Source organism: Schistocerca americana, chromosome 7 (genome assembly GCF_021461395.2).
Source record: "Schistocerca americana isolate TAMUIC-IGC-003095 chromosome 7, iqSchAmer2.1, whole genome shotgun sequence".
Lineage (NCBI taxonomy): Eukaryota > Metazoa > Arthropoda > Insecta > Orthoptera > Acrididae > Schistocerca > Schistocerca americana.
The window spans coordinates 384,887,719-384,900,733 of NC_060125.1; positions in this window are offsets into that span (position 1 = coordinate 384,887,719).

Here is a 13,015-nt window from a genome sequence, read left to right on the forward strand (position 1 = left end):
ACCTCATGGCCCAGCGGGACACTCTGTCTCATATGGTGAGTGTTATTAGATTGTCTTCGCTAGTGGTGGCGTTTTCTTCGACCTTCCATTGTTGTATAGTGTTAATTACATTAGGTGTGGCTACTTCACAAGCTTGCACCACACCGAGACTTCTGGCTGTGAGCATTCCCTACTAAAGGGTAGGCACAAATGGTAGCTATGCCACTCCGCTATCGGTTGGCGGTCGCCGCTGAAACCATTATCAGCACGTTTACTATTCCGTCATCAGATGAAAATCAATTTCGTCCTCCCAGGTGCACAAATTTTTCTTTTCCGGCAATGTAATGCCCTGAAAGATTATTTTAGAGTTATGCAGAATTTTAGCAAAAGAAGAATAGCAACTTTCAAGGACGAAATGGTTTTATTCCGCTCCCCTACCTTCTTTCCTCTGCATGCGCCACGATCTATTATTGGGTGAGTTACGCCAACCTTTCAGCGCAGAGTTAATTTCTTCCCACCCTGCGGAGTCGCCCCGATGTCCCGCGCGATCTGCTTAATGCGCCGTATACTAAACAATGGTTTAACAATAGCCGAGGCGCTAAGTAAGCGCGCGGAGTCGCGTTTATGCGAATTACCGTCCCGTGTGCGAAGACGCGCGCGGGGTGCCCGCCGAGATAAGAGCGGCGCTCGGGCGTTGCATTAATGGATTGGGGCAATTACGCGGGAGTTGGCGGCGCCGCTGCCCTGCCGGGCGTCAGCGGCGATGGCAATCAGCGCCGTAACGAGGCGAGCAGACCCGCGCCGCGCCGCGCCGCGCCGCGCCACGCCCGCCAGATCCGGCCGCGATAACGGGAGAGGGGACAACACGGCGTGAGGTGGGCGGCGGGGGCGGCGGGGGCGGCGCCGCGTCTCATGTCTCTGCCTGACGCGCAGTCGTCAGCGGGGGCGGCTGGCTGGGGGACCGCGCTCATTCACTAGGCCCGGCAAGACGCTGCAGTGCCACCTGGAAGGCTAGAGGCGTCTTCAGGAGAAGCGGATCTGGCGTTCCAGTCCTACTATTGGACGACCCTATTAAGGGGGTAGGACGTCAAACGGACAGACTTGGAGCAGGACAGGCATCACAGGACATTTTAATTTCCACTGTCTATACTTTTACAAATAAATTCATAAAACTTTGTCAGCATGACCATGAAGGATTCAGAATTTACACTCACAGTAGTGGAAGTTCGAAAACATAACAAAATAATTTTTTTTACATGTGAAATTTCATCATTTTTTTCACTTACTAATGGCAGCATTTGTGGCTGTAGATACACGTTTCTTCATAAGTAAGAGAGATTCTTCGATGAATTTTGCACAGCATACAGACCATACTCCAAGGTGTGTGAAGCTCTAGAATTTTACAAATCTATTAAAAACTGTGGTAAAAATTGAGGCAATTAACTTGATAATTTGTGTTTTTTCTAAGTTTAGAATATAACAGCTCATTCGTTTTTCATAAATTAAATAAATTCTAGAGTTTCATACACCTGTAAGTATGATTTGTATGTTGTGCAAAATTCATCGAAGAATCTCTCTAACTTATGAAGAAAAGTGTACCTATAGCAACAAATGCTGCCATTAGTAAGTGAAAAAAATGATGAAATTTCACATGTAAAAAAAAATTATTTTGTTATGTTTTCGAAATTCCACTGCAATGGGTGTGAATCCAGAATCCTCCCTGGTGATGCTGACAAAGTTTTATGAATTTATTTGTAAAAGTATAGACTCTGGAAATTAAAATGTCCTGAGATGCCTCTCCTGCTCCAAGTCGGCCCGTTTGACGTCCTACCCTCACTAAGGGCAGGGGGGGGGATCACTGCCCTACCCTGAAAATGTTAAATTTCACGTTCTTATATCTCGTTTTCTCAGGAAACAAAGATAATAGAACAAAAGTTTGCCAGGATGTAGAGTCATAGTGATGTAATGAACACTCACAGAGCGACAGCGGACACTTCCACAGCTACAAAAACAAACAAAAGACAAATACATATACGAAACGGTTGGAGGACACTGGTTCCAACACAGAAATATGAGTAGATTAAGTACAGTGAAATTGCTGTGTGCAAAAACTCTACACATACACGTGGAAAATGAAGAACAATGCAGTAAAGACAAAAAAAGCCGTCACTAACGGAAACAACAAAAACTATTTATAGTAGTAATTAAGGGTTGCCAACTGTTCATTATCATGTCAAACAAAATTCTAAGCAAAGAAACAATATTGATACAGTGTCTATTGAAGATGCTTTAGAGTAAAACGAAACGCATCTGGTCCTAATAAGACGGCTATTAATGGATATAACTCGTATATGTGCAATTGCGGAAAAAGAAGCCAAAAAACAAAGAGGACAAAATGAATCGTATCTTAGATATTTACTAATCCACAATAAAGTAAAACATTTAACTTGGTTCGGCATCAAGAAAAGTATTTTTTAATTAAAGTCTTAAAAAATTGGTGTAATGAAAAACATATTTTTATAGCAAAATTTGAGTACTGTCTCTACCATTGTAGATCCACATACACATACTGGCGCTGTCAGTAAGTGGCAAAAATTGAAGCTTTAGCGTAAGCAATTTCTGAGATAATGGGAAACATTTCAAACAAAGTTTAAAGTTGAAGTAAAAGAAAACTCACTATCGAATGAAGAGAAATATTAAAACTCTCCGGCTTTGTGATCGTTATTTTCTCGAGGATCAATCAGATGCAGTCTCTTTCTCCGTCTGAGGGACCTTACTGCCTCCTTAATATTGTTGACCATAATTTCTGCATCGGATACGCTGTCCATCCAGTTCTTGTAGGACTCCTTCTGCCTTATGCAAATACTTAATTCTAAATTGCTTCACAACATTTATTCTGTCTGCATTTCCATCACTGAAGGTGATGACAGCATAATTGACTCAATCAGTATTAAGACCAGAATTCCAAATTGCTTCCGAACCTTTGTTCTGCATGCATTTCCATCACTGAAGATGATCACAATAGCATCGACGCCATTATTCAGAGGTTTCAAGCCCACGAGTACGTTTTGGAGCATCCTGGTCCATACAACATTATCGAGAGTCTCATTTACACTTGAGTTTTTCCTTTGAGGCATTTTTCTATATACTGGGTTTATTATTGCTCCAGTATCTTCAGTGATGTGTGTCTATGGGTATATTTCTGTTCCTGCTGTACCAGCTGTGCGTTATTTGCATCAGTCAATTGAACACAAGTTGTGTACTGGCTTCTCATCACGTGATGTCTTGTGGAAAAACGTTGCCCATACTGCACTTTGCTACTTTCAATATTTATGGCAGCTGCACAAGAATTTTTAGACTGATGGCCCCTTTCCTGCCATGATACGTCAAATGCTGTGCAACCACTCTTGCCTATTTCATTGTTCCTTCTGCATTTATTTTACTGTACCCTCCAAGAAATATATGTATCTTGAAAGGATGGCGTGACAGATTCATTAGAGCACACAAAGTTTTCCAGTCCTAGGGCCTGTACCGATGTGTCTCAGTCGATAGAAATACCTGACGTTCGTCTCAAAAGGTTATTGTTTCTACATTTTTTAGATGTCCAAAACTCTTGCTTACTCTCACAGCTCGAACGTGAGACTTCCAAACTAAAAACTAATCCGTTTCTTTTGAGAACATTTTCTGAAATTATTCTCTCTGCATCACGCAAATTACAGCATGCAGTATGAATAAACAATGTTTTTAGTACACTTAAACCTAATATTAAACTGGAATCACTGGCACTAGTTTCACTGTGCGCTTCATTATTGTTCACAATCTTATTCTTGGAAGTATTTGGTAGTGAAAAATTTTGTGTCATATAGCAGTTTTCTCCCCTTATGAGACAAGATGCAGCACAACTGTTGTAGTGGTCCTTCATATCCTGGACATCGGCACTGAGGCGGAGTTGGCGTCCAAGTTGGTCCCACACATGTTCTATCAGGGACATATTTGGATGTCTTGCTGGCCATGGTAGTACCTCATCCTCATGCAGACAGTTCAAAGAGACAAGTGCCATATGTCTACGAGCAATGTCGTGTTGAAAACTTACCCCACGATATTGTCGCATGAGACGTAAGATGTCCGTGACGCACCATTCTGCTGTCAGAGTTCAGTCAGTCTTTACCAAACTTGGCCTGACGACATACCCGATGGATCTAAACACCATGAAGCAGAAGTAACACCGTAGCTCCTCTCCACAACACTGGAAGAATGGGATCTCTCTACAGGTCGCCACTATATTGCCCGAAGTAGGCAATCCGCGGGAGTGAAGAATTGTGATTCACTGCAGCACAATATGACGGAATTCATCAGCTGTCCATATTGCCCTGTCCCGGCACCAGTCTAAATGCAGCTGATTTCTTGTGTTAACAGTAGTCTCTGCATGGAACGGTAATGGTGTACTCAGGCTACTGCTAGTCTCTGACCAATGATGCGGGATGACTCAGGATGTTACTGGAAGTCCTTTACATGTTATTGGATGGCAGGCGCAAATGTGAATGGGCTACGACGTGCTTGGTGCGTAATATGGCGATCCTACCTTGTGGCGATCAGATGTGCTTGATCGAAACCTTGACGAGTATGCCTGCCCTTACATTCCATTGCAGTCTAACATCATGCTGTCACGTCCGAATCCCACAGAAATCTCAATATTGCACGATTCGACCAATCGGCCGAATGGAGATCAGCATGAAGCCACTTTCAAATTCTGTCAGTTGTTGACAATTCTGTCTCACAAGAGAACGCGGTATCTCCCTATCCTTCACAGTAATCTCTCAACATATGACACTGTCCACGCCGTTGTGTATCCTACCAGGCTTGATAACTAAACAAGAACAACAGCAGCGCGCTCCGGTGTTCGTTCTACACTCCTGGAAATGGAAAAAAGAACACATTGACACCGGTGTGTCAGACCCACCATACTTGCTCCGGACACTGCGAGAGGGCTGTACAAGCAATGATCACACGCACGGCACAGCGGACACACCAGGAACCGCGGTGTTGGCCGTCGAATGGCGCTAGCTGCGCAGCATTTGTGCACCGCCGCCGTCAGTGCCAGCCAGTTTGCCGTGGCATACGGAGCTCCATCGCAGTCTTTAACACTGGTAGCATGCCGCGACAGCGTGGACGTGAACCGTATGTGCAGTTGACGGACTTTCAGCGAGGGCGTATAGTGGGCATGCGGGAGGCCGGGTGGACGTACCGCCGAATTGCTCAACACGTGGGGCGTGAGGTCTCCACAGTACATCGATGTTGTCGCCAGTGGTCGGCGGAAGGTGCACGTGCCCGTCGACCTGGGACCGGACCGCAGCGACGCACGGATGCACGCCAAGACCGTAGGATCCTACGCAGTGCCGTAGGGGACCGCACCGCCACTTCCCAGCAAATTAGGGACACTGTTGCTCCTGGGGTATCGGCGAGGACCATTCGCAACCGTCTCCATGAAGCTGGGCTACGGTCCCGCACACCGTTAGGCCGTCTTCCGCTCACGCCCCAATATCGTGCAGCCCGCCTCCAGTGGTGTCGCGACAGGCGTGAATGGAGGGACGAATGGAGACGTGTCGTCTTCAGCGATGAGAGTCGCTTCTGCCTTGGTGCCAATGATGGTCGTATGCGTGTTTGGCGCCGTGCAGGTGAGCGCCACGATCAGGACTGCATACGACCGAGGCACACAGGGCCAACACCCGGCATCATGGTGTGGGGAGCGATCTCCTACACTGGCCGTACACCACTGGTGATCGTCGAGGGGACACTGAATAGTGCACGGTACATCCAAACCGTCATCGAACCCATCGTTCTACCATTCCTAGACCGGCAAGGGAACTTGCTGTTCCAACAGGACAGTGCACGTCCGCATGTATCCCGTGCCACCCAACGTGCTCTAGAAGGTGTAAGTCAACTACCCTGGCCAGCAAGATCTCCGGATCTGTCCCCCATTGAGCATGTTTGGGACTGGATGAAGCGTCGTCTCACGCGGTCTGCACGTCCAGCACGAACGCTGGTCCAACTGAGGCGCCAGGTGGAAATGGCATGGCAAGCCGTTCCACAGGACTACATCCAGCATCTCTACGATCGTCTCCATGGGAGAATAGCAGCCTGCATTGCTGCGAAAGGTGGATATACACTGTACTAGTGCCGACATTGTGCATACTCTGTTGCCTGTGTCTATGTGCCTGTGGTTCTGTCAGTGTGATCTTGTGATGTATCTGACCCCAGGAATGTGTCAATAAAGTTTCCCCTTCCTGGGACAATGAATTCAAGGTGTTCTTATTTCAATTTCCAGGAGTGTATCTGTCAGAGAGAACTGTAGCTCTAATCACTTTCATGACCTGCTGACAGTGTTTCCATGTTGAAGTTACATTTACATATGACCTGTTTCCTGGATACTTCACATTCCTTGTCCGGCAATTTTACCTCAACGAAACGATGTGGTAAAGAGTGCAGCCAATCACGAAAATGGCAGCTGCATACACTGATTTAAAAAATACTTAGTGTAAACTAATGTAATTACGAAGATCAATTTACATTGGTTGGCCGAATTTATCACTAATTAAATGTCTTATTTTAGGGGTATGCCATTAATGGAATAAAATATTTCCGTCGCCAGTCCTAAATTGAAAAATTATTTGTGAAACCTGTTCGTTACGATGAGACTGAAGTTAACGTTACACTTGTTAATCGTATACAAGTGACACCATTCTTTAATAGCGCTGGAGTAAATTTTCATATAGAAGGGATCACAAAATATTTAGTTACTCGTATATGAGTGACATCATTACGTAATTGCGCAGGAGTAAATTCTCATGTAGAAGGGATCACAAAATATTTTGTTAAATCGACTGTAAATACTGAAATTACAAATGAAACACACCCAAAATTGGCGTAATAGTCTACAACGTTCATTATTTACTACACGAACCGGTTTTCAGCTGTTACGCGAACATCAGGTACAAAGATAAGTACGTGGTGCAGCGAAATTTTTTTGGTTCAACGATGTTAAAGTAGTGCATCTTCATTTCCAGAGACGAAAAATATTAATAGTAGAATTAGGACCAAAACAAGAGGGATTATTTCAATGCAGATGCGATGTAAGATTATTTAACTAAGATAAAATATGTAACGCATTAAATAATGAACCATAGAGAAATTACAACAGTATACATAGAAGAAAATAGTCGAATAATAAACTTTGGTGACATATTCCAAAGATGTGGCTGAGGAGAATAATTTTGTCTTCAATAGGTCCTGTATTACAAACAGATAAGATATAATAGTGACAATAAGCAGGTGGGTGAAGCAGTTGTGGTTAAATAAAGTAAAACTTTTTATCACGGCGAGAGAAATTATGGAAACTGAGATAAAGGAAATGGGACATGTGAGTGAGAGGGGTAATGTACACTACAGCCTTGATGGGATTGCCAGCCGCGGTGGCCGTGCGGTTCTGGCGCTGCAGTTCGGAACCGCGGGACTGCTACGGTCGCAGGTTCGAATCCTGCCTCGGGCATGGGTGTGTGTGATGTCCTTAGGTTAGTTAGGTTTAAGTAGTTCTAAGTTCTCGGGGACTTATGACCTAAGATGTTGAGTCTCATAGTGCTCAGAGCCATTTTTTTTTTTTTGAACCTTGATGGGATTATGAGCAGTATCGGCAGTTAGAATCAACGAGCAAGGGAACTGTGTCTGGTCATTCAGAACTAAGCTTCGGTTTTTGAACATGTGTTTATTTATTCCTATTATTTCAAGATAGTTCAACCTCCGTTATGGATCTGATGTAATACTTTACATTTCACGTAGTAACGAAGGTAATAAGAAGGTAGTGCACCTCTTCTTTAGGAAGATGGTCTGCAAAAGTAGATTTTTACTAGACATATGATACCGCTTCATATTGCTTTATACAATATTACGCGGTACCATACTCAGAAAACGTTTATGTCGACTGACTCTGGCCGCGGAAGTCTACGCTGTTATACTAAATCTGTGATGTTCCTTCAAGAGGATACATGCATACTGTCCTGCCCTGCCAGAAGGACCTATAAGGAATGTGCCAAGTAGTTTCACATATCTCACTCTCTTACAACGTTGGAGTGCTGTCTTTACCATTGCGCAAAAGTGGCCAATGGTGTTGCGCACATAAAATGATGTTTGTACTTTCCTAGATTTAAGCTTTCTGGCTACATTCAGTGAGCCGTTTCCTAAGAATGGAGTTGCGCCCCATTTATAGGATTCATGAGACGGTTTGTCAAAGGCAGTGTAAAGAAGGTAGTATACCTCTTCTTTCTGTTTTTTTTTTTTTTTTTTTGTACGTTATGGAGTCCACTAAACGTCTCAAAACGAGATCGACAGGAAGTGCAAAATGGCTAAGCAGGGATGGCTAGAGGACAAATGTAAGGATGTAGAGGCTTATCTCACTAGGGGTAAGATAGATACTGCCTACAGGAAAATTAAAGAGACCTTTGGAGGTAAGAGAACCACTAGCATGAACATCAAGAACTCAGATGAATACCCAATTCTAAGCAAAGAAGGGAAAGCAGGAAGATGGAAGGAGTATATAGAGGGTGTATACAAGGGCAATGTACTTGAGGACAATATTATGCAAATGGAAGAGGATGTAGGTGAAGATGAAATAGGAGTTATGATGCTGCGTGAAGAGTTTGACAGAGCACTGAAAGACCCGAGTCGAAACAAGACCCCGGGAGTAGACAACATTCCATAAGAACTACTGACGGCCTTGGGAGAGCCAGTCCTGGCAAAACTCTACCATCTAGTGAGCAAGATGTATGAGACAGGCGAAATTCCCTCAGACTTCAGGCAGAATATAATAATTCCAAACCCAAAGAAAGCAGGTGTTGGCAGATGTGAAAATTACCGAACTACCAGTTTAATAAGCCACAGCTGCAAAATCCTAACGCAAATTCTTTACAGACGAATGGAAAAGCTAGTAGAAGCCGACCTCGGGGAAGATCAGTTTGGATTCCGTAGAACTGTTGGAACACGTGAGGCAATACTGACCCTACGACTCATATTAGAAGCTAGATTAAGGAAGGGCAAACCTCCGTTTCTAGCATTTGTAGACTTAGAGAAATCTTTTGACAATGTTGACTGGAATACTCTCTTTCAAATTCTGAAGGTGGCAGGGGTAAAATACAGTGAGCGAAAGGCTATTTACAATTTGTACAGAAACCAGATGGCAGTTATAAGAATCGAGGGGCATGGAAGGGAAGCAGTGGTTGGGAAGGGAGTGAGACAGGGCTGTAGCCTATCCCCGATGTTATTCGATCTGTATATTAGGCAAGCAGTGAAGGAAACAAAAGAAAAATTCGGAGCAGGTATTAAAATCCATGGAGAAGAAATAAAAACTTTGAGGTTCGCCGATGACATTGTAATTCTGTCAGAGACAGCAAAGGACTTGGAAGAGCAGTTGAACGGAACGGACAGTGTCTTGAAAGGAGGATATAAGATGAACATCAACAAATGCAAAACGACGATAATGTAATGTAGTCGAATTAAGTTGGGTGATGCTGAGGGAATTAGATTAGGAAATGAGACACTTAAAGTAGTAAAGGAGTTTTGCTATTTGCGGAGCAAAATAACTGATGATGGTCGAAGTAGAGAGGATATAAAATGTAGACTGGCAATGGCAAGGAAAGCGTTTCTGAAGAAGAGAAATTTGTTAACATCGAGTACAGATTTAAGTGTCAGGAAGTCATTTCTGAAAGTATTGGTTTGGAGTGTAGCCATGTATGGAAGTGAAACATGGACGATATATAGTTTGGACAAGAAGAGAATAGAAGCTTTCGAAATGTGGTGCTACAGAAGAATGCTGAAGATTAGATGGGTAGATCATATAACTAATGAGGAAGTATTGAATAGGATTGGGTAGAAGAGAAGTTTGTGGCACAACTTGACTAGAAGAAGGGATCGGTTGGTAGGACATGTCCTGAGGCATCAAGGGATCACCAAGTTAGTATTTGAGGGCAGCGTGGAGGGTAAAAATCGTAGAGGGAGACCAAGAGATGAATACACTAAGCAGATTCAGAAGGATGTAGGTTGCGGTAGGTACTGGGAGATGAAGAGGCTTGTACAGGATAGAGTAGTATGGAGAGCTGCATCAAACCAGTCTCAGGACTGAAGACCACAACAACAACAACAACATGTCTGATGCTATTCTTGATTGGATTTATCCTAATGTACATCATCATGATGGAAGACAAATTCCAAATGGAATTAAATGCAATCAAACTAATAGCATCAAAGAATTGGCTCTCCCCATAACGTAGTGGACTCTGTAATGTACAAAAAGCAGAAACAAGATGTGTACTCTCTTCTTTACCCTATTCTTGACCCACCACAACAAGAACACCATAAATGATGCACAGTACCACCACTTCGGAAAATCTCATTGGATGTAGCCAGAAAGTTTAAATCTAGGACTGTAAAACCATAATTTCATGTGCACACCTTTTTCCAATGGTATAGACGTCATTCCAGCATTGAAAAAGAGTATAATATATGCAGTTACTTGTAATTATGGTAAATTCTAAATAGGTCAGTCTGGCAGGTTACAATGTATGCACCTGTTGGAGGAGTACAACAGAAGTTAAAAGCTTGGAAAAGGACACGCTAATTTTGCTGATCGCCTGCTTAAAGAAGGCCATAGTTACAAGGTGAAACATGAAATATTACGTTACATCTATAACGGAAGGAAGTTGAGCTATTTTAAAATAATGAAAATTAATAAAATATCCATCAACCCAAGCCTTAGTGCTGAATGACTAGACACAGTTTTCTTACTCGCCATTTCTAACTGCCAATTCTACTCATAATCCCGTCCATTCAATGTTGTACATTGTACCTTTTACTCACATGTCCCATTTCCTTTATTTCAGATTCTATAATTTCTTTCATTTTGATAAAAGAATCTTACTTTGTTTAATCACAGCTGCTTTACTCACCTGCTTAATATCATTATTACATCTTATGGGTTTATAATTTCGTCTATTAAAGACAAATTTATCTTCTTCAGCCACACCTTTGGAATGTGTCGTCAAAGTTAATGTTCAATTATTTTCTTGTATGTATAACTGTTGTAATTTGTCTATAGTTCATTAATAAATGTTAAATAATCACACACCGCATATGCATCGAAATAATCACCCTTTTTTGATTCCTAGTTCTAACATTAACATTTTTTATCTCTGGAAACAGAGATACTCTGTAGAAGCACTAATTAAAAATCTTTGATCCAACAAAATTTCAGTGCACCACACACTTATCTTACTATCTGGTGATGGAAAAACAACCGGAAACAGGTTTTTGTAACACAAAATAAATGTTGTAGAATATTACAGCAATGTTTTGTGCGTTTCTTCACAATGTATTACATATTCTAATAAGAACTGACAGAGCAGGCAGTAGATGTAAGTACTTAAGGCTTCATAAGTGTTTAAAGGAATGATAATAAAAATGAAAATTAAATAGATTGCAGTAGTACACAATGCGATAATAGTGAAGTTGTGCAACCTCACAATAATCTTTATCGTTAGCAATTTAAATAGATAAACTTTTGAAATACTTAAAAGTTGCTCTAAAATTCGCTTCATTTAAACGTTAATCACTTCATATCAACAGTAAAACACCAAGGAAATTTGGGAACACATTAACCACGAAATTGATACAGATGTTGTTGTTGTTGTTGTTGTGGTCTTCAGTCCTGAGACTGGTTTGATGCAGCTCTCCATGCTACTCTATCCTGTGCAAGCTTCTTCATCTCCCAGTACCTACTGCAACCTACATCCTTCTGAATCTGCTTAGTGTATTCATCTCCTGGTCTCCCTCTACGATTTTTACCCTCCTCGCTGCCCTCCAATACTAAATTTGTGGTCCCTTGATGCCTCAGAACATGTCCTACCAACCGATCCCTTCTTCTAGTCAAGTTGTGCCACAAACGTCCCTTCTCCCCAGTTGTATTCAATACCTCCTCATTAGTTATGTGATCTACCCATCTAATCTTCAGCATTCTTCTGTAGCACCACATTTAGAAAGCTTCTATTCTCTTCCTGTCCAAACTATTTACCGTCCATGTTTCACTTCCATACATGGCTACACTCCATACAAATACTTTCAGAAATAACTTCCTGACACTTAAATCTGTACTCGATGTTAACAAATTTCTCTTCTTCAGAAACGCTTTCCTTGCCATTGCCAGTCTGCATTTTATATCTTGATACAGATAATTACCAGAATATCTGAAAAACAATTAATACAGTTAAATAAGGAGTAAAATTTATGATGATTCTCCAGTTTCAACGATTTAAACAGTTCCTGTAAACGGTAGCTTCAAATGTTATTCGTTGTTATTGTAGCTCAAACTGTAAGTAACAGTTACAATTAATTATCAACAAAATGATGCTTCAAGTTCTAGAAAGAATTGAGTTCGTTTCCTGGGAAAGTTACATTAATCAAAGTTAGTTTTGTGGCCCTGGTATGTAGGAAAATACGGCAAGGATTCTGTTCGAGATGTAATCACTTATGCTAATGATGATGAAGAATTTATAATTAAAGTTCACACAAAATTACATTCTCCAAATTACTAACAACTATTTTACAAAATTAAAAATACGAATTTATAATTAAAGTTCACACAAAATTATATTCTCCAAATTACTGGCAAGCCTTATACAAAATTAAAAATCTGAAGGGGTTTAATCCGTTAAATCTGGACGTTGCATGCCCGAAGTAGTAGAATGGTGGCATCAGTACTCTGTACATCTAAATTATAATATCCCAATTCCAGGTGCATATATTCTTTGTATTCACTGTGGCCAAACCCTACTTTTCCCTTCATTCCCTTTGAAGCAATACTAGCTGCAAGTAAGCAATGTACTGTGGCTTGGCGAATTTTCAGTGCCACATACTCGATGCCCACAATACTAGCTGCCTACTTAGATTATTTAATTAGCTACATTTTTCGAGGTTACGAGGTTAGACCTCGTCATTA